This window comes from Sminthopsis crassicaudata, chromosome 2, assembly GCF_048593235.1.
Source record: "Sminthopsis crassicaudata isolate SCR6 chromosome 2, ASM4859323v1, whole genome shotgun sequence".
Taxonomy (NCBI): Eukaryota; Metazoa; Chordata; class Mammalia; order Dasyuromorphia; family Dasyuridae; genus Sminthopsis; species Sminthopsis crassicaudata.
This window is the reverse complement of record NC_133618.1, coordinates 672,190,135-672,217,689: the sequence shown is the minus strand read 5'-3', so window position 1 is coordinate 672,217,689 and position 27,555 is coordinate 672,190,135. Positions and strand designations below refer to the sequence as shown.

General features: G+C 47.1%; 1 protein-coding gene across 1 annotated transcript in view; it reads left to right on the top strand.

Moving 5' to 3' along the window:
* Nucleotides 1–27,555, top strand: part of SGMS1 (sphingomyelin synthase 1) — a 176,985-nt gene that overhangs the window by 48,311 nt on the left and 101,119 nt on the right. Inside the window, exon 3 of the mRNA XM_074297073.1 lies at nt 8,056–8,162. The gene's annotated coding sequence lies outside the window, so the exon portion shown is untranslated. The remainder of the gene's footprint in view (nt 1–8,055; nt 8,163–27,555) is intronic.

The following is a 27,555-nucleotide window of genomic DNA, read 5'->3' as shown; positions in this document are numbered from 1 at the left end:
GCCACCCATATGACAAATAGCATTTTTTTTTTTTAGTGAGGATAAAAAGGTATAATTGATTGGATTGACACATTGAGAAAAATCTGAAACCATGTACAATGTGTAACACTTGTGGACCTGTCATCTTCCCCAAAGATGGGTGGGTTGTATATCTCTTTATTCTTCGCCTCTTGATTTTAGGAGGTATTTTATTACTTTTATTTTTTTGGTGCATTGTTGTGGTTACTATATGATGTTTTCTTGCTTCGTGCTGCATCAGTTCATGGAGATCTTCCCGAGCTTCTCTCTATTGATCACCCATATAATTTCTTACAGCTAGTAAGATTCCATTACCTTCTTGAATCGCACTTTATTTCTGGAGAAGGAAATGGCAAACCACTTTCCTATCTTTGCCGAGAAAACCCCGTGGAAAATCTATGGGTCATATAGAGTTAGACGCCACTGAATGACTGAACACCAAGAAACCAACATTTGTTTACTTATTCCTCAATGGATGGGGATCTACTTTGTTTCCAATTCTTAGCAATCAAAAAAAATGCTGTTATAAATATTATGCCATTATAGGAAATGTTTTTTTTTTTTTTATTATATATATATATATTTTATAATATTATCCCTTGTATTCATTTTTCCAAATTACCCCCCCTCCCTCTATTCCCTCCCCCCGACGACAGGCAATACCATACATTTTACATGTGTTACAATATAGTCTAGGTACAATACATGTGTGCGAATATCACTTTCTTGTTGCACAATAAACATTAGAATCCGAAGGTACATGCAACCTGGGCAGACAGATATTAGTGCTAACAATTTTCATTCCCCTCCCAGTGTTTCTTCTCTGGGTGTAGCTACCTCTGTCCATCATTGATCAACTGGAAGTGAGTTGGATCTTCTTTATGTTGAAGATTTCCACAGGAAATGTTTTCTTATTGATGACTTCCTGGGGGTGTAATCCCAGACAGGAAGTTTCTAGTTCAAGGTGTATGGATATTTTTTATTTTATTTTTTATAATTTTTCAACATTAACCCTTGCAAAATCTTATGTTCTAATTTCCCCCTTTTCCCATCATCCCCTCCCCTAGATGGCAAGTAATACAATATATGTTAAACATGGTAGAAATAGATGTTAAGTCCAATCTATGCATACATTTTTATACAATTATCTTCCTGCACAAGAAAAATCAAATCAAAATTTAAAAATGAGAAAAAATAAAATTCAAGCAAACAACAATAAAAAGAGTAAAAATGTTATGCTATGATCCAGACTCAGTTCCCACAGTCCTCTCTCTGGGTATAGATGGCTCTCTTCATCACAAAATCATTGGAACAAACCTGAATCATCTCATTGTTGAAGAGAGCCATGGTGTATGGACATTTTTAATCACTTTATTTGCGTAATTCCAAATGACTTTCCAAAATGCTTTTTACCATTTCACAGCTTCACCAGCAATCTGTTAGTGTGCCTATCATTCCGCATCTCCTTCAGCATTGACTCTTTTTTGTTATTTTTGCCAATTTGCAGGAGATGAAGTAAAACCTCAGGATTTTTTAAAACTTGTATTTCTCTTATGCTGAATGATTTGGAGCATTTTCCATGTCGCTGTGAATACCTTGTGGTTCTTCTTTTGAGAATTGCATGTCCTTTGAATATTTATCAATTGGGGAATAGCTGCTAGATGTAGAAATGCACCCACATTCTCACCCTTATCAGAATGCCACTCCCTTCTCAGAAATTTGATGCAAAGATTTTTTTTTCCCATTTGATCTCTTTCCCTTTTCTCTTGGATGAATTAATGTTGTCTGTGTAGAAGCTTTTCAGTTTTAAGTATTCGGTTATATATTTTATTTTTGGTTAAGAATTAGCACTAAATTGATTGGAGAAACCTGGGGAAGGGAATAAGGGAATGGCAGGTGGGTAGGGAAGTGGGGGAGAGGTAGAGGAGAGTCAAAGATGTGGATTGTCAGCCTACATTACACATGGATGACTGATGATGTCTCTACCACGATTCTTCCCTTCTCCCTTACTTTTTTTTTTTCAAAAAAGGGGGAAAATGCATCATGAATTTGCTATCTACCAAAGGCATTTGTATTTTTTATTTTTCTAGCCCCAAGTGTCCAGCTTTCTAGGGCTGCCCAGCATCCCACTTAGCATGGAGGTATTTGTGGCTGTTGTTCCTCCTTCCATGACCGTGATTCCCTTTTCTGCTTTTGCCCAACATCAGGAGGGAAGGAAGACAACTAAGGCTGAACTTGTTTTTAACTGAGCAATGCCAAATGTTTGCTCTTCTCTTGAAACACATTTAAGTTTAGTGTCTTTGTCAAACGTGGGCGCCTCCTGATCCCGTGCTTGCAACCCCAAGGTAGGCCAGCTGGTTCCGGACTTGGGAAGCCCCTGCTCTACTCAGAGGAGCTGCCAGGGTCCTGGATGGAGCTGAGTATGGCTGGGCTGGATTATTCAAATGGGTGATGAGGAAGATTACAATCACCCCAAAGTCTCCCGTTTCTAGTGTGCTTTAATAATTTCTGTATGTTCTGGAGGGGAGTAATATAGACACAATCATCCCCATTTTAGAGATAAAGAAACTGAGGTTCTGATATGTCTTGCCCAGGCTGAGTCTGAGGCTGAAATTTGAATTTGTCTGATTTCAGTCCAGCACTTGGTGCACTCTGGTGCCCCCTGCTGTTTGTAAATCTTAAAGTGCTCTCTAAATGCTAACTCATAACTAATTCTCTGAGGATGAGTGGAGGGGGACAGATGCCTGGTGTAGATGAGACACAGTGCTGGTGCTCATAGTAGATGTACTCTCCCTGTTCCTTCTTCTTCCTCCTGTTTCCTTCCCCCTTTTCCTCTCTCCCTCCCTATCTTTCCCTTTTCTTGCTATATCTTCTCTATCTCTGTTTCTATCTCTTTCTCCATCTTGAAATTAATGTTGGGATAATTGAAAAATAAAAAAGGAGATATTCATTCCCTGCTCTAGAAGAACTAACTTCCTTCCTTTTCCTTCCTTCCTTCCTTCCTTCCTTCCTTCCTTCCTTCCTTCCTTCCTTCCTTCCTTCCTTCCTTCCTTCCTTCCTTCCTTCCTTCCTTCCTTCCTTCCTTCCTTCCTTCCTTCCTTCCTTCCTTCCTTCCTTCCCTCCTTCCCTTCTTCCTTCCTTTCCTTTCTTCCTTCCTCCCTCCTTCCCTTCACCCCTCCCTCCCTCCCTCTATCTACCTATCTACCTACCTATCTATCTCAAGGTAATTGGGGTTAAGTGACTTGCACAGGGCCATAGGGCTAGTAAGTGTCTGAGGCAAAATTTGAACTCCTGTCCTTCTGACTAAGGCTTGTGTTCTGTCCACTGTGTCATCTATTCTTCCCAAGCTTATAATCTTTTAAGGAGAGTCAGTCTTCCCACAAATAGAGAAATAAGACTGTAGCTACAACATAAATTCAGAGTAATATAGGCTGGGGTGGTCAAAGTTCCTAGAGCTGGGGGGATCCTCACAGGTCATTTGTGTAAGGAAGCACTGGAAGAAATGGGGGCTTCTAACAGGTGGTCTTGAGGGAGGCATGGGAGATAGCTGTGTGTAAGGAAGAGCGGGAAGGTGCACGCGTGGAGGGAATTGTCTGGAAAGAGCACCTGTAATCAGTCTGCAAAGGCTTTGAATGCCAATGACATGAGGAGGGATTCAGTATTGAGGACGATGGTGGCCCTGTCCTAGTGTTGTCCTGTGGACTACACGGGCGGCCCTATGCACGTGTCAGTGGTAGAATGGTGAAGGGCTTTGGGGTGCTCTTTATTTCTTTCTTGAGTTGCAGATCTTTCCTTACAGCAGTTCCAGGAGCGGGGCATGGCTGGGGTTCCCAGAAAGGTTCCTGCTGTGCCCTGTCTGCTCCCTGTCTGGCATAGTCTTTGTTCTCTGGGCCCCATTGTCTGAACGGAACCTGGTGGGAGGGGAGGGCCCTCAGTGTTCAAGACCAGAATGTCCCTCTGCTCTGAGGAACATTGAGTCCAAGGCTGTGTGGTCACATGTCCTCAGAGCTCTGACTCAATCCAGACGTCTCCATCAGACAGGCCTGCAAGTCAGATGCCATTTCTCCTTATGGCCCTTTATAGCTACCATGTTATCCCCAGCATTAGGACATCCTTGAAGCCTGAGAAACTGTTATGATGGAGGCGAAACTGAGTTATGATAGAGGCTGCCTTGCTTTTGAGGGGGGGAAACTGAGTTATGATGGAGGTGAAACTGAGTTATGATGGAGGCTGCCTTCCTTTTGAGGGGGGAGAAACTGAGTTATGATGGAGGCGAAACTGAGTTATGATAGAGGCTGCCTTCCTTTTGAGGGGGGAGAAACTGAGTTATGATGGAGGCGAAACTGAGTTATGATGGAGGCTGCCTTGCTTTTGAGGGGGGGAAACTGAGTTATGATGGAGGCGAAACTGAGTTATGATAGAGGCTGCCTTGCTTTTGAGGGGGGGAAACTGAGTTATGATGGAGGCGAAACTGAGTTATGATAGAGGCTGCCTTGCTTTTGAGGGGGGGAAACTGAGTTATGATGGAGGCGAAACTGAGTTATGATGGAGGCTGCCTTCCTTTTGAGGGGGGAGAAACTGAGTTATGATAGAGGCTGCCTTGCTTTTGAGGGGGGGAAACTGAGTTATGATGGAGGCGAAACTGAGTTATGATGGAGGCTGCCTTGCTTTTGAGGGGGGTGGTGATGAATCATCCTGTTGTGACCCAGATAGTAATGTCCACTTAGGTGAGGTACCTTGGATACCTAAAGAGTGAGGATTTAAAAATTGAAGGCTGTGAGCAGCTGGGAAGCATGGTTCAGGAGTAAAGTGTGCCTGGGTGAAATCCCTGACCCCCAGCTGAGGAAACCAAAGGTGCCGCTTCTAAGTGGCTTCTCAGGATAAGGCAAACACCTGATTGTTTACTTACAGGAATACATAACCCTAAAATGTGGTGGAAGATGTACAATTAAACAAATGCCCAAGGAAGGAAAGAAGCATTTATTATATGCCTACTGTGTGCCAGACAGTGCGCTAAACTCTTTACAAATAGGATTTTATCTGAGCAACCCAGGCAAGTAGGTGGGAAAACTGAAAGAGACAGGTTAAGAGCTAGGTCCCACAGTTAGGAAGTGTCTGAGGCTGCATTTGAATGGCACTTTTTGAAATGCATCCCGAGGTGATAGCAGATCTGTAAATATTGTAATACTGTAAATATATCTGTAAATATTGACTATAGTCAACCCTGTTCCTTGAATCAGTACAGTTGTTATTTTTGTTTTTTTTAATTGACATTTGAAAAAATTCTTGAAGTTTTGGAAATGCTATTTAAAAAGTATTGGACATTTTTCGTGTCTGATAGATGAGTCAGACACGTTCTGGGCAAAGTGTTCCCCAGAAAACCTGACTGATGGAAGCCATTTATGCTTCATGAGCCTTTGCCTCTCAAAGGAAAGTGTGGCCGGAGTCCCGGGACACCTGTTTTTGCCATCCCATAGCTGACTTCTCCTTTCTTTCTTTCTGTTCTTTACCACTGCGCCACTTTCTCTGGGGACCTTTCAGATGCCTCAGTCTATATTGTGTCTATGCAATTGCCAGATACTTTAGGGTGGGCATGAAAAAAATTACCTTGAAATATTTTGTTTTCATCGAACAAAGATTTGTTTTCTGTCTTTCCAAGCACAACTTCCACCTCCCCCCCCTCCCTCTTACATAAAATGTTAAAAACAGAACCTTCCCGTTCGCAATTGGCTAAAAGTCTAAACCACAGGTCTCTGACAACTACTCACAAAGGCAGAGAGGAAAAATCCCTTTTCTCCAGGAGCTTAATGCTCTACTCTATTAATTAAATTTCTTTTTCTGTTTTAGTTCTTTTATTATTATCAATCAATCAGCAACAACTACTAATCCCCTACCTGCCTGGGTGTTGGAGTGACATGGACAGAAATAAGAGTCCTTTTTCGCAAGGTGTTTTCGTTGTCATGGAGCAGACAGGCGTGCACAGATACAGGTGGATAATAGTTGTGAGATAGAAAGCATAGATGATGCTGAGAGGGGATGAGGAAGGAGAGGAAGGGTAGGGAAGGCAGAACGGGCTTCCTGCTGAAGGGGATGCTTAAGCTGAGCCTTCTCAGCCTCCAAGGATTTCTGAGGTGGAGATGAGGAGAGAACATGGCAGATCATGTCCTGCTAGGAGCGCTTCTGAACAGGAAGCAAAACCCGGCTTCTGATTTGTGCATTTTGGTAGAATTTCCTTTTTCACTTGGACTCGTATTGCTCCCTTCCCCCAGCTCTCCGAATGATGAGCCAGGAGTAACTAGCTTGTAGTTCCTGCCACTTCCCAACATTAGGAGAGAAAGAAGAAACTAAGACTGAACTTGTCTTTAACTGAGGAACGTCAAAGGTTTCCTCTTTGTGGAAACACATTTCTTCAAGTTTAGCATCTTTGTCAAAGACGGGCGCCTCCTGATCCCGTGCTTGCAACCCCAAGGTGGCTCAGCTGGTTCTGGAAGCCTCTGCTCTACTCTGGGAGCTGCCAGTGTTCTGGATGGAGCTGAGTATGAGTGAGCTGGATTATTTAAATGGTGATGAAGATGATTATAACCACCCCAAAGTCTCCTATTTATAGATTGCTTTAATATTTTCTGTATACTTATAACAAGGCCTGGAGGCTCTCGGGATTTTGGTGTACAGGGAACGTCTCTTTCTCTTGGGATTCTTTGAAGCATTTGCCTGCCAATGAGATCTCGGGGTAGGATATTTAGTCACTTCTTTGTGGAATTCCACATTGCCCTCTAGAACAGTCAGTGGGACTGTGATCCCGCCCACAAAGTGGTCACATTTCGCCATCGACTATTCTCAACTTTGGTCATCTTTTCCTCTGATTTTTCAGAAAGGAAAGAGACTTGGTGTTTTGCTCAATATCACTTAGATATGACACAGCTAGGTTTGGATCCAGGTCATCTGATGCCAAATCCATTGCTCCCCACTGGCCTCCTGATGTTACCTCGTATATTAGGCAATTATTGACATGTTAAGTGGCAGGGTTATCATTATTATTATCATCATTGTCATTTCTTAGGCATTTGTGGTGAAATCACTTGCTCCGAGCAAGTATCTGAAGCTAGATTTGAACTCAAGTCCTCCTGATACATTATCTTCTGCTCTATCTCTCTGCCCCTTGTAGTTATTATTTACAATGCTAATGATAATAGTAGCTGATGTTCAGATCCTTGCGTTATCATTTGGGTCTCACTTCATTCTGGGGTTGGGCAGGTTTTGCCATATTATTCCCATTTTAAAGATGAGAAACTTGAAGTTTGAGGCTTGGCCAGTGTAATCCAGGCAGGTCTTCCTGACTCCTCCGATCTCTCCATTCTCCCCTCCCCCCCCATATTGCCCCTGCTTTAGCGACTGACAGTGGCAAGCTCTCTTTGGTTCCAGCTGTGATTGTCATTCCTAAGAACGACTTAGGTGTTCACTCATTCGCTTAAAAACAGTCGCAACCAATCAAGTGTGCTGTTTTAGCGGCAGATTGTGTTGCCAGCTTACAAGAGGAAGGCTCAAATGACATCACAGATGTAAAATATTTTGCAAACTGTAACCACAGTTGGAATAAATGTCAGCTGTGGTTCTGTGGGCGAGCCACTGAGTCTGGGTTCTGGCTCTGCAAAATGAACATGATAACCCCTGACCTGGGACCATGCAGGTGAAGCGTCTTGCTGTCTTCTATTAAATCTGAACTCTGATATTATCGTTGTTACTGTCCTTTAGTGGGTCCTGGTTTAATTCAGTCAGTCAGCGTTTATGAAGCACCTATTATGTGTCAGGCACCATGCTAGTTCCCTTGTCTCCAGGGAGCTTACTATCTAACGGATACGGCTCTTCATTTGCCAAGAAAACCCAAATGGGGTCATGGAGAATGGGACACAACTGACGACGACCGAACGCCAAGTACTCTTTTTACTGGCCTGCAGTCATTGCACTGGCTATCTGTCTAACCATCCACCCACCCAGCTATCCATTTTGAATTCATTTGGTCTCTCCATTTCTTTTCAGATTGGTAACTCTTTCCCGGCTTGCTCTCCATTGGGAAGCTTTTGATAACCTGGGCTCACCCTAAGAATCGATGAAGCCTTAGTTGGAGTGAACAGCAGAAAACAGAGGTAAGACCAGTCCAGGCCACAAGTGGGAACAGCACGGTGCCCGCTGGGCCGTGGCGGACCTACGGGGGGGATTATTTGGCTGTAAGAAAGCGAGACTGAAGAACTCGGAGGCTGGGCAGACTTAGAGAAACTGGTGCCGACTAAAGGAAGCTGACCCGGGGAAATAATGTACGGGGTGATGATAACAAGGCAACTACCAGAAAATGAAATTGAATGCTGGTGATCGCAAGATCTTGGTCCTTGGGAGAGTTCAGGAAATTAACCTCCCTCCCTTCTTTGCAGAAGGGTGGGGTGCAGCAGGCATCGGGGGCCAGAGTGGGGATTTTACCTGGAGCACTCTGCACTGGGTGGGGCAGAGGGGGGAATACCTTTGGAGAAGCTAGAGAGGCCATCTCTTCCAGCACTCTGGTTCTGCTGAGGAAACTGTGCTGGAGAAACTTCAGGGGAATTCACCCGCGTTACAAAGTTGATCATTTGTGGCAGGATTTGAATTCAGATTCTTCCATACCGTCTAGTGTGACCTCTTCGTTTACAGATGAGGGAATCAGTCAGAACATCAGCAAACGTTTCTGAAACACCTGCTGTGTGCCAGGCACTGGGCCATGTACTGGAAACCCAGAGAAATCAGGACCTTTCCCAGGGTCACACGGCTGGAGGGATAGAATGAACGAATCCAGTGCTTTTCCATACACTTTTATTTTTTATGCTAATTGGTAAATATAATTAAAAATAGAAAGGAGAAATAGGTAGCAATGCAAATTGAAATAAAAGGAAAACATCCACCCAATATGATCACCCCATTTGGAAAACCAGTGCTTTTAAGCTCTCCTTCTCCCCGTCACCCTCCCTGCCCCATTTCAGCTCTTGTTACTTTCCCGTTTGGATCTTGGGGTGGGGTGGGGGTGGGGTGGGGGCAGGGTTGATCCTCTTCCTCTGTGATTTTCCTTTTAAGGAGATAAACCATTTCCTTGATTTGGCCAATTTTGATGCAGTTTAATTTTCCTCTCCTTTTATATGTTCTCTTTATGGTTCTTGCTGCTAAGGGCCAGAGGAAGTCGGGGTGGGGATTGTGTATAAAAGAAAGGTCAGCAACCCTTCCTCTCCCTTCAGCCCCCAAGGATGAGGCCGGACATGGGCAGGCCTTGGGCTGGCACATAATTTTTCCCCAGAAGCTTTAAAAATTGTCCTTTCTCCTGTCAGCAGATTTGTTCTCCCCTTTCTCGAGACGCTCAGCCTCTTTTTGGGGGGGGTCAGGGGAGCATGAGACGACCGGCTCTCCCTCCCGTGGCCACCCACAAATCCATTTATCTTATCATGGGACCTGGAGGAAGTGACTTTCATCCTGGCCTTGTCCTTAAAAGCTGGAAGCCACGTAGGCTGCTCTGTCCTGGGTCGCTTCTCCTGGGAAGGTGTTGGAGTGGTGACTTGGCTTATTGGACGCAGACTTTTTTTTGTCTGCACTTGTGACTTCACTGACGTGGAAAATGCCTCCCGTTAATTTGCGTTAACAACTATTCTGGGACACTGAGGGCCTAAGCAGTTTGTCCAGGGTTGCCCAGCTAGTATGTACCAGAAGCAGAACTCAAACTCAGCTTTTTCTGATGTTAGAATTGCGTCCTGTCCCCTCGCCAGGCCTCGTCTCAGACCTATATACTATATGTTAAATCTGGACCGGTATCCTCAGCTCCATGTGGTAAAAGGAGGAAAGTGAGCAGATCAAACTCATTCTCGCTAAAGTGTGAATGACTGACATTCTGGTCTGAAATATTTGTATTTTAAAGGCAGGAATTGGTTAAAGCTTAGGAGTGAATCTGTGAATGGTAGGATTTCAGATGAGGTGACTATTCGGATGGAAAAATGCCATAGGGAGATGAGAGAGGGCATTTAGTAGGAAGACAGTGCCCTGCTCCTTCCCTTAGCATGTCTTGGGATGCCCCCCCTCCCATTTACCTTTGATCCACTGGCTTTTGATGAATCCTTTGCAGGTTTGGCCTTTTGGCTAAGTCTTGACTGGATTTCTATTTGAAGAAGCACCTGAGCCAGCTCCCGAGAGTTCATTGGAGCCATTTTCTTTAGTGAGGGACTGGTCAGAGCATGTCCTTGTGCAGGGACCACCCACCCTTTGGCTGCTTTTTTAGCTCCACTAGAATTGGAAGTTCCTTGAAGACGGGACTTTTTTTTTTTTTTTTTTTAAACTTGTATTTGTATTCCCTGTGTCATATAGGGGGTGTCATGGTACATAGAGCACTGGCCCGGAGCCAGATTCATTTTACTGGGTTCAGATCTGGTCTCAAACACTTGCCGGCTGTGTGTGAAGTAGACAAGTCACTTCATCATGTTTGCCTCAGTTTCCTCATCTGTAAAATGAACTGGAGAAAGAAGGGGCAAACCCAGGCAAAGAAAACCCCAAAAGGGATCATGGAGGTTTGGACACAATGACAACAGCCGAACGCCAAGTACTCATTACCGGCCTGTAGTAACTGCACTGTCAGTCTGTCTAACTGTCCACCACCCAGCTACCCATTCATCATTCTCTGTCCTACTGAGCACCTCCTGTCTTCACCTAGGTCTGCTGACATCACTCATAGCTAAGCTTGTGAAAGCAGAAGAATCTTGAAGTTTATCCCAGTTTGCGTGCCCCCCAGACCGCTCCTGAAGGGGTTTTTCTCTTTTCCTACTCAAATGTTGCAGAATCGGACACGAGCGAGGCTTCCAAGGCCAGAGATCGTCAATGCTATTTCCACTGGCGTTACTCTTGGGCTCCTTCCCGCAGGGCTCCTTAGCCCATTTTCTCCCCTTCGTCTGGAGCTCAGTCTGATGGCTGGCTGATTTTCAAGGTTTTCCCATCCCAGACTGCTGGCTTTTTGCCAGTGTCTGGTTTCCTCTGAATACTTCACTTTACTCGACATCTTCATTCCTTCGCAGTATCTAGGTCAGGACGACCTCTTGTTATTATTTGTAGTTCAGGCTGGGATTGTCCTGTCTGTTAATCTCTCCTTTTCAGGATTTTTTCCATCCTAGAATGATAGAGCCATGAATCAGCAAATAGGACACATCATGATTTTGGCTGTCTTGGCATTGATTCAGAGCTCTATTATTTCTTAAAGTAGTTTTCTGTCTTGTGAACCAAGTGACTCCAGATGCTTTTAACAGCCAAACAAGGACATCCTTTTTCTTGGGAATCCTTGCCCCTCCTCGTGCTCCTTTTTTGGAGGTTAAATAAAACACACTGTGCTGTTTCTTTGATGCCTTCTCCGATACCTCAGACCAGTGATGTTAGGATGTAAATTGTAGTTCATCCATGTCTGCTTATCCCACGTGACTATTGCCCCTTTTCTCCCACCCAGTGTCCTGGGGTCTACCTCTACTTTCCTTGACTTTGTGAGGACCCCTGAAAAGCATATGGATCATCTTGCTTTTTCTGACAATTATTCAGGAAGCATTTATTAAGCACCTCTTATATGCTGGGCATTGTACTAAGCCCCAAGGATACAAAAGACACAGGACAGTTCCAGCTCTCGAGGAGCTTACTCTCTAATGACAGAAAGTCAGGTCCTTGGCGACGAATCACTTTGGTTTTTGAGTTACTGGTGCCCAGCACAGTCCTTGGTATGTAGTAGGTGTTTCCCAGTGTATATTAGAAAGAATATATTCAATCGAACACCAGCAGATTTTGTGTTTGATCCCAGAGGAGTCGGGGAGCCTGGTGTTCATTGGGTAGAGGGGTGACGTGATCAGATCTGTACTTTAGGAAGTCTCCTTGGGGGCTGAGTAGGGGATGCACCAGCAGGGGGAGGCCCGAGGCAGATCCCCCAGCAGCTGTTACATGATTCAGGGTGAGGGTCTGCGCTGGGGGGGAGCAGTGTCAGTAGAGCCGGGCACGTCTCGGAGGGGGCTGCAAGGGGGAAACAGCAGACATCGAGCATGGCCATTGTATGGGCCAGTGGCGGTGAGAGTGAGTTGGGCTGTTAGAATGACTGCGGGTTGTGAGCTTGGGTGACCAGGATGCTCGTGGTCCCCTTGACTATAAATGGGAAGGAGGCAAAGCGGGGGAAGCGGATTAGAGGGAGGCCTTTGGATATGTGGAGGGGATGGCCAACTGGAGACGTCTGAACAGCATTTGGGGGTTCCAGAGAGGGTCGGGAAGCATCGGCTGAGTGCGTTTTCATCCATGGGAAGGCACTAGGAATAGGGGAAGATCTGCGGCTCAATGTCTCCAAAGACTCGAAGGAAAGGCAAGTGGGCTGGACATCCTGTGGGAAACCGGGCCGGGCTCATGGGGATCCCACGCTTCTCCCCGAAACAAAGCCTTCTTCATCGCAGCCTTGTTTCAGTGAAACTGTGAGTCATGGCATTCCAGAGACTCGAGACCCGAGTTCACGGTCACCCGGAGGGCAGCGGAGAGGGGGCCCGCGTGGGCCTGTGTGGACAGCAGCAAGAGCAAGGGCAGGAATGCCCGGAGGAGCAGGAGGCAGGCGTCAGAAGAAAAGTCAAGCTGTTCCTGGAGCCAGAGCAGGGGCACTTCTCGCACCGGCTGGGCGGTGAGCCTGACTGCAGGCTAAGCGCTGTCGGGGTCCCTCGTAACCAGGTGCTCCCCTCTCTGGGCTTCCGCATCTCCTCCCCACCGCCCCCAGCTCTTCCGTCCAGGGTCCTCCTGGCTGATCCACGAACGCTTTCCCACCTGTCTTCCATGCCTGGAATGGTCCACCTTCTGGCTTCCTTCCAGCCCCATCTAAAATCTCACCTTCTAAAGGAGCCTTTTCCTCTCTTTCCTAATCTAGAGCGTTCTCTCCTTTAATCATTTCTATTTCTCCTGTCTTGAGCTTCTTTGTACCTATTTATTTGCATTTTGGCTTCCTCGAGGGCAGGAGCTGTCTTGTACTTTCCTTTTTAGCACAGTTCCCATATGTAGTAGGTGCTTAATAAGTGCTTATTGCAATTTTAAAGATAGAAACCTATTTAGTAAGTGATGAGTTGATTCTGTCTTTAAGTCAGCAAAAGTAGTTTGGGACATCAGGATGGCTCCCAGGACTCCTGGGGCTTCTTCCTCAGATTTTTGACCTCCTTGTCTCAGGTAGATCCACTTGGGACAAGGCTGAGTCAGTTCTTTTCCCCACAGCTCTGGCTGGTGGGAGGGGAGGGCTGGGTTTGCAGCTCCCCAGCTGTCGGGGTCCTGGCTCGCAAGCTCAGGGAAGCAATTTCCCTTTCCATGTGAATTCTGGGGGCTCGAGGGTCCTTACAGAACCAGAGGTGCACGTGAGTCTGGTCTGCAAAGCCAATGAGGGGCCTCTGTGAGAAGGCCCCCCCCCCCCCCCCCCTGCACGGCTCCAGCTGTTAGCACATCAAGCTAACGTTGGTTTCCCTAATGATTGGAGGTTGCTCCTTGTTCTGGCCTTGGGGGTCAAGCAAAATGCCTGGAATCAGAGGCCATGAGCCAGATTTTGGGGTACTTGAGCCCTTTCACATCACCCCGATTCTTCTCTTCTCCAGCTTCAACACCCCCTGGTCTTTCCCATGGCCTTATATGACCCAGGGTTGTTGGGGTGTGCCGGGAGTGCTGTAAACATGGGCCAGGAGGTCCTGGGTTAGAACTTTGGACTTGGTTGTGTTTTCCGCTTGAAACAATGCTGGAAAAGGTGGAAAGTTCCCAAGACAACCACAAAAGCCTCTTTTAACATAGGGTGTGACAGGGTCTGCGCTCCAGGTCGCCAGAGCTGCTTGCCAAGTATTTTTGGTATTTTTTCCTCCCAAAACGCCAAAGCACGTTTCCTTCTTCTTGCTCACCAGCGGTGGAGTCTTTCCTCTCACAATCCTTAAAAATCACACCTTCATCCCCAAACAGGCCCACTAACCCCTGGGCTCCCCCATTCAACAATCCCCATTCCGAGGTCGGAGGGGAGGGAGAGGATTGACTCGATGGATTCCCAATGGAGTCCTTCCAGGTGATCTTTGGAGACTTTGGTCAACCTTCACGACCTTAATTCGGGACTCTGGCCTAAGTCTACCGGCCGACTTCTTCCCACTCCCTCTCCCCTCCTTTCCCCTGAAAGCTAAACTATTCTTTTAATCACTTTCAAGTGTTGTAAGTAGGGCACGCAATGATTTTCCATTTCATTAAACTAATTTTGCCCAACTGATTTTAATGTGTTTATAGCCAGATGAAGTTCTTTTTTTTTTTTTTTTAGGGAAGGTTGTTTCAATATTTTTTTTCTAATAACCTGAAAAAAAAAAAAAAAAAAGCAAGCTAAATTATTCTATGGCTGCATTTTGAGGCTGACCAGGATTGGAAGGACATTTGTGAAGCCCTCGTCATGGCGTGGGGTCCCACCTTTGCTGCTCTCTGGGTGGCTCGGCCTTTGAACTTCAGGCTTGGAATGTGTTCAATGGTAGAACTGGAGAATGCTCTGGCTCAGGAACTGGGTTGGACATTCAACTCCCTTAATTTAACAAACATTTTTTTAAAAAAAACTTTTATTTTCCCTAGTTACGTTGAAAAAAAATTTTTTTGGGGGGGAATTATACATTATTATTATTATTTTTTTACATGTTTCCTTGTGAATTATGTTAGGAAAGAAAAATCAGAACAAAAGGGGAAAACCGTGAAAGAGGAAAAAACTATGAACCTAACGTGTTGATTTACTTAGAGACTCCATAGTTCTCTCTCAGGAGGCGGATGGCGTTTTTCCATCCAAAGTTAATTGGAACGGCCTCGGATCACTGAACTGCCAAGAAGAACCAAGTCTGGGATAGTTGATCCTCACACAATCTTGCTGTTGCTGTTTAACAATTAACAAGTATTTATTAAGCAATTTCTGTGTGCTAAGTGCCGGGAATACAAAATAAAAAAGAAAACAGTCCCTGCCCTCAAAAAGCTTATATTCCATCGGGAGATAGGGTGTAAAAATAGAGAAGACGAGATGGAGGGAGAGGGCCCAGTACCTGAAGTCATTCCATACTTAGAAAGATTCTGAGAGCCCAGGTGAGAAGGGAGCACATACAGGCAGGGGGCTCAGCCTTTGCAAAGGTGTGGAGGCAAGAGATTGTAGACCGAGTTTGAGTGACAGCTGTAAGAGTGTGAAAGGTCCATTAAAGTAGCTCTGTCTCCATTGACGGCAGCTAGGCGGCACCGCAGTGCAGAGTGCTGGACCTGGGCACCCTCAACTTGGTGAGTTCAAATCCAGCCTCAGACACTTTCTAGCTGTTGCACTCTGGTTGCCTCAGTTTCCTTATCCATAAAATGAGGATCGATTTAATAATAGCATCTAACTCCCCTCCTTGGGTGTGAAGATCAAATGAGATAATTGTGAAGTGCTTCGAACAGTGTCTGATCCACAGTAGGAGCTTAATAAATGCTTATTCTCCTCCCATCCCTTCCCCTCATAGGGGAACACTCTGGAGAGCTAGAGACCAGCCTTTGGTGGAGGTGGTTTTCACCTGGAGTTCTTGGACATGTTGGAAGCCCGGGTCTACAGCTCCAAGTTGTTGTTATAACGTAGAGCTTCTGAGGATGCACTGCAGTATTCTGGGCCCCGTGGTCGGGATTCTTCTCGTCTGTAAATTTCTGGGGGGCAGGAGCTCTGGTGCCTCTGGGATCCTGCAGCAGGAGCTTCCGTGGCATCTCCTGTCATGGCAAGGCTGGGGCCGGGGGCCCTCTGAGTTTTCAGCCTTAGCCCCCAGGGCCACGCGGGGCGGGCTCTTGGGCTGGGCCTGAGCTTGGAGTGGGGGACGGGGCCGTCTGGAATGGCCTTGGGGCAGCCCTGCTGCTGGGTGGCTTTCCCTGTTGGCGGACCACACTTCTGGAGTCCCGGGGGGTCTTTGGAGCGCTCCCAAGCTTCTCCCCATCCCAGATGTCTCACTTAGAGCTCATGGTTAAGTCCGTGGTTTCTGGGTCATCTGGGGTGCTTTCTCCTTTGGGGACCAGGAACAGCCCCTCTGGGAGGCTGGGCGCTCTGCTGCTGCCGCTGTAATTAGTATCTCTCGGCACATGTAAGGCGTTGGGTCCCCTTGGCTGCAGGACCCTGGAGGGATGCCTGATGCCAAGGGAGAGAAATCCAAGTCCGGTCCAAAGAGCGTGGGGAGGAGAGTGGGGGGGAGAACAAGTGAAGGGGAGACCGGTACCTATGGGGCAAGGGGGAGAGAGAGCCGAAGGGGAGACTGGTACCCACGGGGCAAGGGGGAGAGAGAGCCGAAGGGGAGACCAGTACCCATGGGGCAAAGGGGAGAAAGAGCTGAAGGGGAGACCGGTACCCACGGGGCAAGGGGGAGAGAGAGCCGAAGGGGAGACCGGTACCCACGGGGCAAGTTTTTACAAGGAGTTCTCCGACATGATGAAATCACAAGTGTAGACACCGCCGCCCTATTTACTGTCATGAGCCTTCATGAAAATCAGTTATTCTCTCTGCTGGCTTTCTCTGATTTAGGATTCTGGCTCTCTGAACTCCCAGTGCCTGTTGGCTCACTTTCTCTCTCAGTCTCTGTCTGTGACTGAAGGTGCCATCGCTCCTTGTGTCCTGGCAGGGCAGTGGGTGGGATGTCCCTGTGGGCGCCGACCCTGCGCCTTTGAGCTGCCCTGATTTGCCTGCAAAGAGCACTGGCTCCGGAATGATCTCAGCTCTGCCCCTTGGCGGTGGGTGTGACCTTAGGCAAGTCAGTGCCCTTCTCGTCTCTGAAAAGAGGCACTTTTAGGCAGGGTGCTTGATGCCCCCAAGGCCCTTTTGAGGTGTCTGGGACACCTCTTTCCATAATAATGTCACTTCTTTTCCTCCTAATATTAAGAAATATGGACATGCTGGAAGCAGCTCAGACGGACTTCCCGAGAATGGATGGTTAAATGTCACCATGAGCATTTACCTAGAGATCAGTAAATAAAGAACGCATTTCTTGTTGGGTTGATCCCCCAGATTTAAGAGGTGGAAAAGGTAGTAATAATGCTGGGGAAACTGTATGTTAAGAATGGTTCTTTTTCTGGAGAGCCGATTGTTAAATATTTGCCAGCAGACCCCTGGATGTAACACTTATAAGCAAGCCCTTTTTTGAGGGGATCAGCCATTTTTGAAAGCGTGAAGGATTCCTGAGACATCTCTGCCCTCCATGACTGTGTGTTCTAGCTCTGGGCCCCCGGCTCCCACGTGCCCACGGCAGTTACTGTGGCGTCGTTCCCGGCGTTCCTCTCCGCAGTGTCTGCGGGCTCACTGTGTGTAAGCTGGCGTGGGCTCCGGAGAGGAGAGTTTGCTCTTGTGGTTCCCATCTTATCTTTGAGGTTCCCGAGAAGCTCTCGCCGTCTGGAGCGCCGCTCGGTCGGACCTCTTGCATCTCCAGAACGCGGCCGGTTCAGTGTGTTCTTTACAGCTTCCTCAGAGAGTTCAGGGGCTCTGCCCCGGGTCGCCCGGCCCTCCCTGGCTCCTCCGACCTGCTGTGACTCGGCTTCCTCCGGGTGTTTTTCTGTGATATTTGATGTTTTTGTTCCTGTGATTTCTCAGGGAGTCTCTGGCTGATAAGCCATCTGCAGATGAGGAGCTTTGGGGGTCCCAGAGTCGGAGCCAGAAGAGACTGTGTTGTCCAGCCCCCCGCTTGGTTCCACATCCTGAGTGCTGCCCTTGCGGGGGCTGAACCCAGTTTCTCTGCCTTTGAAGGGGAGCAGCTGAGTTACCAGGGCAAGGAAGGGGCTCTTGGCGGCCGGCGGAGGGCTCCATGACCACAAAAGGGCAGGCTCTGCTGCTGCATGCCAGCAGCCCCGAATCCTTTGCCCGTCATGCTGCCCGGTCCTGGGGGGCGGTTTTCTGGGAGGATTGGGAGCCGGGGAGCTGCCCGGGCCGGGGCCGTGCTCTCCCCAGCCTCCCACACGCTGCTTAGGAAGGCAGAAACAATGCACCGATTGTGTGGAGCCGCTGGCCAGGGATGAAAGAGCCGTGTTTCTGGCGTGCTGTTCCAAGCCCAGGCCGGGGTGGAGTCTTTCCCCAACATTTTGTTACATTGTTTTCAAAAACTCGATTAGGTCCTGAGCTGCCGGGGTGGAGGGGGACCTTCCTCAGAGGGTCCTTTCCTGAGCAGGGGGAGGGGCCCCTCCTGTAGCCCGACCCCAGCCGCCCCTCAGCAGGCCGGACTGATGGGCCCCTTCCGTGAGGTCTCACAACCTCCACCTTCTCAGCATTGCACAGGCTATTCACCAAGGAGGAGGGGGGAAGGGACTGGGGCCAGAAGGACTCGGGTTCAAATTAGCTTCTTAACTTTACTCGTGCTGTGATCCCAGGCAAGTAACTCTACGTATATCTGCCTCATTTTCCTCAGTTGTAAATTAGGGTCATCCTATCGATGCTTTCCCCCCAGGGTTGTTGGCTTAGCGCAGTGCCTGGCACACAGTAGGTGCTTAATAAATGCTTATTCTTTCCCCCTTTCCCTTCCATGCTTGACATTTTCTTCCTCCTTATCTTTGATTCCCCCTCAAGTCCCTGCTAAGTCCTGGGTTCTGCAAGAGGCCTTTCCTGCCCTCCCGTAATGCTGATGCCTTCCCTCTCTTAGTAATAACAGTCTCCAGTTGCTCTTATGTCCCATCGTCTGTCCTTGGACATTTTGGGATCCAGGGAAAAGCCCTCGAAAGTAGAGGATTCTGAAGGTGGGTAGGAGGCTGAGGGGACTGTCCGCACAGGGACACTGAGGTGGGGGGCTGCAGACCTCGTGCAGGTGACACGACCCTTTGAGGTCAACCTCCATTGTACTGGAAGCTTGAAATCTCCTCACACTCCCTGGGCCAGGCTTCTGTAGAGAGAAGGCCCTGGGGGGTTAGAGAAGGGCACAACTTGGCCACGGGGAAGGCCCCTTGTACAGAGAAGGACCTGGGGGGTTAGAGAAGGGCACAACTTGGCCACGGGGAAGGCCCCCTGTATAGAGAAGGCCCTGGCCATTGGAGAAGGGCACAACTTGGCCACAGGGAAGGCCCTGTGTACAGAGAAGGCCCTGGGGGGTTAGAGAAGGGCACAACTTGGCCACGGGGAAGGCCCCCTGCAGAGATTGGGTTTAAGCAGAGGGCGAGAGCATGGTGGGCAGAGGGAGCACCTCCAGGGCCAAAGCAAAGAAGCTGATCTAGACCCTTCATTCTAATTTGGGGCAGATAAGAGCAAGTGAGAAGAGATAAGGGGACAGCTTCAGTGCAGGAAGTGCCCTCACATCTGGTCTTACCCCTAATTTTGTAGTTAGGAAACAGACCTTGCAAAGGCGTTCGGCCCCAGGTGACAGGATTTGAATCCAGACCCTTTGGTTCTAGGCCTGGTCTGAATTCAGAGTTGCTATTGGCTCCTCTGTCTACAGGGGTGACCCCCCCATTTCCTTCTTAATCCTCTTCTGCTTTCCTGTTTGGGTCCCCCAGAGGCTGGCCCCTGCCCCATTCCCCGCCATCTGGGACGGAGCCCTCCATGGAATTGGTAAAAGCCACTTGGTCAAAAAAAGTTCATGAAATGAGGAGCAGGAATGACGGGAAAATCTGCGTCCAGGTTCCACCTCTTCCTCTGGCTGCTGTCACTCAGCCGGGCCATGTCTCGGGCTGCTCTCAGAACTTTTAGGTGGGCTGCTGGGAGGGTGCTTCCTCACTGAACACTTATCAGTGAAATGTGTCCGGGGAGGCAGGGAGCTCTGCACAGGCCCAGGCCTGTTACAAATAGGGATCTGTCACACAAATCTTGAAATCCAGCAACATTTCTGGGGTTCTGTGATGGGGAATTTCCCACACAAGTCACGTTTGAGCTTCCCTCCATCCCAAGGGTATCAGGGGATCAGCATCCCTAGTCCTAACTCATAACTGTGAGGGCTGGGATTTGAACCCAGGATTCTCTGAAGCCAACTCTGTCACTGTGTCTGTGACCTTGGCCATGGTCTGAGGTCAGGAAATGCTTCCTCGCCACCCAGGATGGGGTGGACTGCCTCCTCCTCCTCCTGGGTGGTCTTCTTTAAGCCTGGATAAGTGTTGTACTGATAAATAAGATCCTGAGAGTGCAAGTATAATTTTCTTTCTTTTTTTTTTTTTAATTATTATTATCAAAGCTTTTTATTTTCAAAACATCTTCATAGATAATTTTCGACATTCACCCTTGCAAAATCTTGTGTTCCAAATTTTCCTTCCCCCTTCCTCCCACCCTCTCCTTAGACTGCAAGTAATCCAATATAGATTAAACATCTGCAATTCTTTTACACATATTTCCACAATTATCAACCCACACAAGAAAAATCAGCTAAAAAAGAAAAAAATGAATTTTCAAAGGAAAAATTTTCACCGAAAAATCCAGTTATCCCCAGAATGTTGTACTTAACATGCCAGAAAACTGGCCTGATATATTTGTAAAGCTTTACTGTTATGTACCCAGCCCAGTATATCCTCCCTCATACAAAGAAAACCAGTGAAGCAAAAATGATAATCGAAATGGGTGGGGGCATTCCGTACTCAGTGCCCAGCATCCACTGGGCACTTGAGAAGGACTGGCAGGGCGGTTGATAGTTTTTCCTCTTTGGCGAAGAGATCACCGTTTTTCCCAATCTTTTCTAGGATTTGGAGTTCTTGTAGCAATGTTTTTGTTTATGCCGCTGTAATTAATTATGAATATTTCCCTCTTGGTTCTGTTTTCATCACTTCCTATCTGCTCCTACCCATCTTCCCTTTGACTTATCCATTTAACATTGCAGCCTAGGATTTTGCCAGCATTTGAAACCCAGATCACCGGCACAGTTTGCCAGCTTGTATTCCCTTCCCTGTTTGAACATGGTGTTTCTTGTCCTTCTCTAGGCTAATTATTATTTTAAAAGGCGTTTCAGCAGCACCCCCAAAAGAGGCTGAAATAGAAAAGGATTTTGTGATTTAGAGTATTATATTAACCCAAATATTTAATTCCTAAAATATTTCTATTGTGGACTTAAATTTCATTCCAAAATAATCACTTAAAAAAAGAAAAAAAGAAATACCTCCTGATTTTGTATATAAGATTAGAGAATCCCACAAAGAATTTGGTGTCCAGAGTCTGTGGGTGGGGAGGCTTTAGGTTGCAGTTCAGTGTTTGATTTCAAAGTTTAATTAAAACATGAGTTATATTTCTACATGTTTAAACATATATTGGACTACTTGCCATCTAGAGGAGGGGGTGGGGAAAGGGGGGAAAATTGGAACACAAGGTTTTGCAAGGGTTAATGTTGCAGAATTATCCATGCATATGTTTTGAAAAGAAGAAGCTTTAATTAAAAAAAGAGAATTACATAGCTTAATGGGAAAAAAACAATATGTTGTAAAAAAAACAATACTGTAATGGATAGAAAAGACCACTAGGTGGTGCAGTGTTAGCCTGCCAGCCCAGAGGCAGGAAACCTCAACTTCTCCAGTTCAAATCTGACCTCAGACCCTTACTACCCTGAGTAAGTCATTTAACCTCGTTTGCCTCAGTTTCCTTATCTGTAAAATGAGCTGGAGAAGAAAATGGCAAACTCTCCAGTATCTTTGCCAGGAAAACCCCAAATGGGGTCACGAAGAATTAGATGTGACTAAATGACAACAGTGGATAGAAGGAAGGCAGCGGAACTGGGAAATCCTGGGTTCCGTTGCTGCCTTGGGTCCTGTATGTCTTCAGGAAGATCACTTGATCCCTCAGTGATTTAAGCAGTTCTTCAGAGGTGGTATCTATCTGTACTGTAGAAGGAGTTTTCTCCTCTGGGAGTTCTTTGTACCGGTGACCTTCCAGATGTACCCCAGATTTTCACTGGCAAAGTTTCATCACCCTCTGTGCAATAGACAAAGATTCTGCATAAATGAAAATTTGGGGGTAGTTATATTTTAAATACATGGTGGAGTAGGGGTACAAGTGAGGGATTGTTATTTAAAGGAACCTGTTGCTGAGCTTTAAAGTGAATATTCTCTTTATATTTTTCTTGGCTTATCTGTTGTTGTATTATCTATTGGATGTGTTGACATCAAAGGGATCTTGTGTTTTCTAGTTCCTCTTGGCAGTCTGGAACCTAGAGTCAATGTTCTAGAACAGGAAGGAACCTTTGGAGTCTTCTAGTGGAGAAGAACCAGATCTAGATCCAGGGCATCTACTTACCACTCTAGAGCTATCCCTTGGGTAGAAGATGAGCCGGGAGGGTTTTTCAAAGACTTCTGCATTCAAGTTCTGTGACCATGAAATGATTATATCTCCACCTTAAGCAGGGTTTCTTTCTTTTTTTTTTTTTTTTTTAAATAATAAGGGATTTCCCTAAATCATATATTTGGAAGACCACCCATTTAAACAACCTCCACAGAGTCATGTGGCTTACCACTTTTAATCTGTGGAAAAACCAGAGTTCAAATCCTAATTTTTAGAAAAAGGGAAACCAGCGGGAAGAGCACAGGATGGAGGCAAGGGTCTGAGTTCTAGGCTCTGCTCGGCACTGACCACATGGCAGGTCTTGGGCCTGTCTGTCCCATTCCAGGCCTTAGTTTCCGTAACTATAAATGGAGGGAATTGGACTAGATGAAGTCTGACATCTCTTCCAGTTGAGTCTATACTTCTTTGATTCCCCCATGGATATGACTTTTGGTCTAGACACAGCCAGGCTGGAAGCAGCAAAACTCTTTGAAGACTTCACGAAGAAAGGAGGACCTGCATGAGGATGCCATCTTTTTCTAATGGAATATAGAGAACAATATTTTAACACTGAGAAAAAGCAGGGAAGGATGAGGGGCAAGTGAAGGAGATTTGGATTCAGAGAGTCGTACCTTTGTTACTATAGGAGCTCCCTGAGCCTCAGTTTCCCTATCTGTAAAATGAGATTGTTTTAGCTACTCCTAAGGTCCTTTCTGGATCCGTGATCCCAAGTTTCTGGCTCGCGCAACATCCTTTTGAAAGTAGCTCTTTTACAGTGGATATGGGTATGATCTCTGCTTCTAGGAGACTGAGACTAGTGAACCGTCTGAGTACCAGTAAGCTAAGCTGATTGGCTGTTTGCTCTGAGCCTGGTGAGCCCCTGGGAGGGGACAAGTTCTCGGACTGCCTTGGGGAGGGGTGAACCAACCTAAATTGAAATGAAGCCGGTGGCAGCCCTTGTAGCCATCAGCAGGGACCTAGCACTGGGCCAGTGGTTGACCGTCACTCATCCAGCCTGAGGATCACAGGGAGACCTGGTTTCCAAAGTAAGGAAGAAAAGAAGGAAGCTGGTCTTCAGTAAGGGGTCATACTTCTATAGCCGGTCCCAGGGGCTGGCTGCTGTGCTCCCAATACCCTTATGAGGTATTCAACAGGAATTACCGTATTAACGACAGCTCCCGTTTCCATAGCCCTTTAAGGTCTACAGAGTGCTCATGCCCAACTTTAATCCGTGTGGACCTCACCGTGATCCTGGGAGCTACTATTTGCTTTACAGACGTCAAGGTTGGGGCCTTCTCCCTCCCCCCGCCACTCTTCTCCCCTACCTCCCATCTTTTGCCACTGTGAATATGTGCCAGAGTCCATATTTAGGCCTCCAGCTCCTGAGCCAGTCTCTCTTTCCACCTTGCCCTCAGTTACTCTCTTACCAAGGTGGACAATTTAGATCCTCCTTTACTTCCCTTCTAACTCTGACATCATTTAAAACTTTCTTATTCTGAAAGGGGTTTTCATAGCAGTTGAATTCAGGGGAGCTGGAGCTCTGGAGCCTTTCATTCTGAGCAACATGGAAGCTTACTCAACCTGAGAGTAAAGTGAAGCGCTAGAATGAGTGGGACCAGAATGGGATCGATAGGAGCTGATATCGAAGAGGAAACCAGTAACTGACTGTGGCCCTTCTGTGTACAAAGGAGCAGCGTGTTCCGGAAGACTTTTGAAATGTCATTCTCTGACAGAGAATCTGGGTTCAGATTTTATCTGCAGCACTTCCTTCCTACACGACCTGATTTCCCTGGGTCTCAGTTTCTTTATTTGTAAAATGTAGGAGTTGGATTAGCTCCTCCAATATTTGATCTTTGTTCTTCCCCCGTGACTGGCACAGTGGGTTGTAAATAGATGGCGTAATCTGTGTCCAATTGCAGGCCTGCCAGAGTGGGTGTGACTACCTGTGGAGTGCAAGCATGAGCTCAGTTCCTAGAGAACTAGTTCTGGGAAGCTGGGTTGCGACAGATCATAAATTTCTCCCTGTTGCTGTTCGACTTTCGTTTTTTGACTGTTGATATCATGATTGATGTCTTGAATGGGATTTTAATGAGGCAGAGTTGCGCAAAGTTGTCAGCCTTGGAGCTGCAAGATAATTCAGAGACCTGCTGGTGCAACTTCCTCATTTTTGGGGAAACAGACCAAAAGAGGGGAAACAAAAGAGATTCCGATTCTGTCATATTAATGGATGAAGAATTCAGACTCAGGGTGACTTTCCCAAGATCCTTTAGGTGGCAGATAGCAGTCAAGATTTGGCCCTAGTTCCTTGACCTGCAGATAGTTAGGGCTCTTTTGTCCCCAGGACAGGGTTCTTGGGTAATAAGACGAACATTACAGTCGCTACATAGTTTGTTTATAGTGAGTGAAATAATATCCACATAGAGGAACATAAAGAGGACTTTACTTTGAACTTTGCCACGATGTAATGAACAAGTTGTTTGCCTGCCTCTTTTCCAATCTTTAAGTGGGAATCTTCTTGGGATTTATGGTTATATCCACAACTAACATCTATATAGCACTTTACGTGTATTATCTCGTGATAGAGAGAAAGCTGGGAGGCAGAGACTATTATTATATTATCCTCATTTTATAGACTAAGAAACTGGGGCTAGTAGAGATTGAGGGACTTGTCCAGGATTAAGATTAGATCTTCTCTCCAGGCTTTTAGACACTCTATCAGTCAGTCAACAGGCATTTATTATTGTTTACTATTAGCACAAGGAATGATGATAACGAAATACAAAGGGGTACCTCAGACCTCGCTCCTGCGTATTTTAATGGAGGAGACAACTCTGTTTAGATCAGCCACGTACTCGATGCTGCCAGCCTCCACCTAGCCTCCCATCAGTGAACAAACCGACCGCATCTGGCAGCACAAGCGTATTATAATTCCAAAGTCCCCACCTTTCCAGGAAAAGATGGGAGTACGTGAGTTTCTTTTGTTCACCGACACCAAAATGTGTTATTTCAGTTCCATAGTGTTTGATTTGGTCCAGGTGTTCTTTGTGTTCATGTTGTTGAAGTCGCGGCCTCCATTGGTTTAAACCCATGTAAAAATATCCTTCCCGGAAACACGACCAGGCTTTTCGGAGGGGGTCACTGGTTTGCAGGCCCGTGTCTGGCGGCCTCACATGCAGAGTGAGTGATCCGTGGCTTGCAGCAAGCCAAGGGAGAATGCAGATGGACAGATGTCGGGGCATCTGGCTGTGGACTGCTGGGACGGGAGATGCTCCTCATTATTTTTTAGTTCCATATGCTCCTGCTGGGCTTGTAGAATGAAAATAAACTCAGGACGATGGCGAGCTCTCGCAAAGATGGCAGGGAAGGGATCATCCCCTTGGGGAACAGCAAGGTGATTTCTCAGGTGCCCAGGAGACTGAGTTCTAGGCAAGCCAGTTCCCATCTTTGCGACTCAGTTTACTCCGTCTGTAGTATAAGGAGGCTGGAGCTGTGTTCTTCTCTAAGGAAGGTGATTAAGTATGGTGGCCGCCATCTTGTCTCCGCTACAATGGTTCACTGAGGGCCAGAACATTTTGACAAAGAGTCCTTTTAGTCAAATCATTCCAGGCCCTTGGGAAGAAAGAATTCTCTAGGCAACACAGGAACAGTTCACCTTGGCAAGAAGGTGAGAAAAGCAGCCTGCAGGAAGCTTCCTTGGGGTCCTAGGAGCTCTTTGCCAAAGTCTCCAGACTGGTTACCAGCCTCCTCTTGCCCAGCGGGCTCCCTGCTGGGTCTTAGATCATCCTCCTGTGGGCAGAGTTAACGCTGAGGCTCCAAGACCGTGCCCCAGCTTCCTGGCTCTGTTGAGAGAATGTGTGTGGGAGGGCTGACGCCCACCTCCCCGGGCTTGGCCCACAATGACATGGGACCTCCTGCAAGGAGCTGGAGCTGCTTGGCTTCGTCTGGATCTCCCCACCATTGGCTTTAAGGGGGGATTTCTAGCTTCTTAACCTGGACTATTTTTAAAAATTAATTTTAAACTTGGATTACACTATTTCAGTATAAGTGGCTCTCTTTGTTATCCTATGTATTTGATGTCCGTAAAAGTGTTTTCTGAGAAGGGAGTGGGGTCAGAAGCTAGATTGGAAGCAGGGTTCGAATTGCTGCCAGAATCCGATGGCTCCGTGACACAGAAAAAAGGGCAAGATCTGGATCTGGAGTGGATACAAACAGACCGTGGTCTGCGGAAATTGCATATAATATGTTATAATGCAGTATTATTAGGATTATTATGTAGTGTGTGTGTGTGTGGGCAGGTTCAGCCAAACGATGAGGTCAAAAGAGAGGAACGAGGGAGGAGAAAGGGCGGCTCCTCGTCCACGGCCTTTCAAGGAGTTTTGACAGAAAAGAGAGAAGCAGCCTGGGACGATGACAGGGACAGATGGGCCGGGGGGTGGGGGAGACGCGTCTGTAGGGAGGATGGGAAGGGGTCTTCCCCACCCTGCCCAACCTACTACACCTGAGGTGTCGCCCTCCAGCCCCCCGACAGCCCCTGAGTTCTCTATTTTCTGGCTTCCAATGTCCCCATTCTCCCGAGGTGGCTCTCCAAGATTGTCACGATCTCTTCATTGCCAGGCTAACGGACCTTCCTCGTCCTTCTCAACTTCTGTGGAGCCGTTGATATAGTGGATTGCTTGTTTCTTGATGTCTTATCTCTTTCCCTCCTTCCCCCCCTTCTTCCTTTCTTCCCCCGGTTTTTTGTTCCCCTTTTCTTTCTCCTCTCTCTCTGTCTCCGTCTGTCTCTTTCTGTCCTTAATATGACTATATAAATATTAATAAGTACCTACTGTGGGGAACCCACTCAGTACAAAAGTGGGAGATTTAGGATTTGGCTCCTTTGCCTTCTGGGAAAGGTACAACTTGTACCTTCCAACTGCTAAGTGGAGATAGGAGAAGGACCGAGATCTGGGAGACTGCCCGGTCCTGGGGCCCCTCCTCCTGTATGGGATGGAGGGCAGCAACAGCTCCATTTTACAGATGAGCAAATTGAGGCTCGGAGGTGTTGGGCTCGTCAGCGGTTGCTGCTGCTGTACTTCCGGGGAGATGGTTGGAATCCAATTATGTGGAAGAGCCCCCACTTTCACCGGGGAGCCTGTGTGCCGGCTCGGCCGCTTCATCTCCGCTCTCTAGACGGCGAATTACCTCTCGCCAGCTCCTGGAGGCCTCCGGGCCTGGGGGCCTTCTTCGTAAATATTATTAGTGTGCCTTCCCTACCCACACACGCAGAATTTGGGCCTGCTCGGGAGAGCTCAGAAGGC